We start from the raw sequence: 3,524 nt of genomic DNA, 5'->3' as shown, positions 1-3,524 counted from the left end.
GGACTTAGAGGTGGGAATTAATAACAGCCAACATGTCCTGAGCAATTACTTTGTCCCAGGTACTATGTTAGAAGCTTATTGGGATTTACCTTATTTAATACACAACATTGTTCCACTATGACATATGTCATTATTGAAAATAAGAATACTTGAATTTTTGAGAGATTATAGTAGTGCTACCACATTCCTCCTTCTTGCTCATTCAGGCATTTAACTAAGCAGCCCCTTCAGCCCAGGCCTGTTTTCCAAAGCTTCCCAGATGCACAACAGACCAATTAGCTGTGACTTACCTTCCACCTTGTTCAGAAAAACTACACTCATTTTTATCCCTTCCTACCCTGTTTTGCTCTATGCTGTTTCATTAACTCTCTTCCTGAAATAACCTGTGTCTTTACCATAGTCCCACCTTAGCCACAGTTTCGCTTTCTGAAGTTTCAGTTACCAAAAGCCAACTACTATCCAAAAATATTAAATGGAAAATCCCAGAAATGAACCATTCGTAAGTCGTAAATTACACACCATTAGGAGTTGCATCAGGAAATCTTGCACGGAGCCACTCCTCTCCTAGAACATGAACCTGTGTATGCATGCTGTATATACTACTCACCCGGTAATCACTTAGCAGCCTTGTCAAGTTGTCAGTTCAGTTGTTGCACCACTGCAGTGCTTTTACTTAAGTGGCCCTTACTTTACTTAATGATAGCCCAAGGTACAGGAATGTCGACGCTAGCCATTTTATTGCAGTATATTGTTAGACTTTTTTTCTATTTTATTATCGGTTGTTATTATTAATCTCTTCCTCTGCCAACTTTGAAAATTAAACTTAATGATAGGTATGTATGTATAAGAGAAAATGATAGAGTTCAGTACTATCTGAGGTTTCAGACCTCCAATGTGTCTTGGAACATATCCCCCTTAGAGACAGGGGGGCAACTGTGAGGCAGATGTTGCCTTCTAGAGCTAATTCACAAACATAGGAACATTCACATCGCGGCGGCTGAGTAGAGCAGGTAGGCTCCACAGCAAAAGCCCAGAAACAAAGACCCTAGAGCTTTGGAAGTTGTGTGTGTCCATAAAGGGAAGTGGTTAAGGGAACAGGAGAAAAGCAAGGTGAATTTCACCCCAGACTTGGTGCAGAGCCAGACATCCCAGGGTTGGAGGGGACTTGCAGTCCAGGCTCAGCCCCCTCTCGTCGGTCATGCTCCTCCTACATTTGTCTTTCTACTGCAGACACCTTCGTTCTTAGGTCTTTGATCTGTGTCTCTGGACAAAAGTTTTCAGAAGTCTCTGCAGAGGTCTCTTTGTGTAGAAAGAAGGAGAGGGAAATCATAAGGACCCACTTGCCTCTGTGACTCAATGTCTAGCAATTTTTCACTCCTTGCCTTTCCCCTTGCACCCCCCACAATTTCGAGTGCCCCTAACCGGCTGCAGATCGAACCAGCTCAGGTTCCTTTGATTACCTGACCCTCCCCACTCCTTGATTTTTTTTTCCCCCCTTAACTTCTTCCCAGGGTTTGGAGTTGTGTCAAATCCAGACTTCTGCCTGTGCACGAGTGTCCCTATGTATATGTGTGCGTGCGTATGTACAGATGCACCGGTGAGTAGGACGTCCATGTCTATGTAATGAGTTCACCGGGCAGAGAGAGGGACATGGCTGAGACCATGAAATCAACATAGCAGGCACTTCTTTGAACACCACGCCCTCGTGCCAACCTGCAACTTGCTTTTGTTGCTGATGCCTTACTTTTCTCCCAGAAAGTAGAGAAAATCCTCTCCCACTATGAAGAGAGCAGCGCCCTTACCCTCCCTACCGCCCAGGCCACAGGAGTACCGCTCATTCTCAAGGCCTGAGGGCCACCGGGGATTGACCACTGCCAAGATGGCAGAAAGCCACCGCGGCTCACTGCCTGCAAAGAAGAAGCAGAAACAAAGCCCCCCAGATTGGGGCCAGGCCCACTTTTGTGAAGTTTGAAGCGTGCCTTTTATTTGAGACTCTAGAAATTATAACTCTGTGCTGTCTATTGATAAAATGCCTCCTCTGCTTTGCCACCGGGATAGGATTCCCGGGTTAAAATATGTGTCTCTTGCACCACATAACCCAGGAAGGAGAGGAAATCGGTGATGCGGAGGCAATCGGGAGGCTGGGTCAGGGAGAGCTCCGCTCGGACACGAAGCTGCAGTGCAGTGGCGATGGAAACAGAGCGCTGCTCACGTCTGCAGGGGGTCGGGCCCTGTGCTTCACATCCTGCACTTCTCCCTCCCTTCAGCCTGCAGACATTTCCTGAGCAGTCCCACCTTCTAGGCCTGGGCCAGGTTCCGCGTAAAACAGTGAGCGCAACAACATCCCCACTCACAAAAGTCCTCCAGCTCCTCCCCGCACAGCCCCAGTCAGCCTCGTCACCCTGCCCTGGGGCCTCGGAGCATGACTCTCCCCTCCAGCCCCGCTGTAAGGGAGCACCCGGTCCCCACCTGGGAAGCCATCCCTCCGCTGACGTGCCCTGACACTGTCTGCCTAACGTTGGGGCTATGCGGGGAGGCCCCCCCCTGCCGTCACGGGGGTAGAGGGTGCCTCTTCCATTGACACAGGCAGTGACGGGTGTCTTGGACACATTCACTCGTTTGACAAATGTTCAAGGGGTTCTTATGCTTTGATTTCTCTCCAGATCGTATAAATCTTTCGCCTTTTAAGTGCGTTCCTGCAATGTTCCTGGGACAGCAGGGTAGGAGACAGAGGAGGTCCACCTCCTAGGATGCACGTTAGTGGACAGGATAGGTAAATGAGAGGTCGCCCTAGGCATATAAGAGATTCTATGGGGGCAATTGGCCAGGAATTTGGCCTCACCTGAGATATCAGGGAAGGCTTCCTTGACATTTAAACTGAGACCAGAATGAGTTAAGCATAAAGGAAATCGCTTCCAGGCATGGAGAACATACGTAGTGCTAATGATGAGTGGGCACAGTGATCTCTGGGAGCGGTGCTCTCAAGAAATTGATAGAGGACGGTCCCCATGGCTGCAGCAGAAAACTGTACATGGGGTCATTTGGTGCCAGGTGAAGGGCAACTCAGAAGCCGGGGCAAAAATTTCAGACCCTCAGTGGGAATCCACATAAAGGTTCAAGCATGAAGAACCGGCACTGTTTTGTCTATTAAGAGAAAGACCCGTCCGATCATGGGGAGAGAGTGTCAGAGACAGGCGGCTCCAGTTAGGATGATAACACCATGGTGTAGGAGAGAGATGAAATTGGTTGGACTGAAATGAACAGGAGGCAAAGGATAGACTGGCAAAACTTGGTGGTGCCAAGGGTGGCACAGAGGGACCAGAAGGCGCTAGACTGACTTCTAGGTTTCTGGCCAGAGCAATTGGGTGGAAGGCAGCGGGGTTTGCTAGAATAGGATTACTATGCAAAACTGAATTCCAAGTTTCAAGTCACAGATCCAGTAACAGACTCTGTTTTGTTTGGTTTGGTTGGTTTTGTTTTTTGAGACAGGGTCTCACTATGTAGTTGAGACTGACCTGGAACTC

Source organism: Fukomys damarensis, unplaced genomic scaffold (assembly GCF_012274545.1).
Source record: "Fukomys damarensis isolate Sample0158 unplaced genomic scaffold, DMR_v1.0_HiC HiC_scaffold_23, whole genome shotgun sequence".
In the NCBI taxonomy this organism is placed as follows: domain Eukaryota; kingdom Metazoa; phylum Chordata; class Mammalia; order Rodentia; family Bathyergidae; genus Fukomys; species Fukomys damarensis.
Note: the sequence above shows the minus strand (reverse complement) of the source record.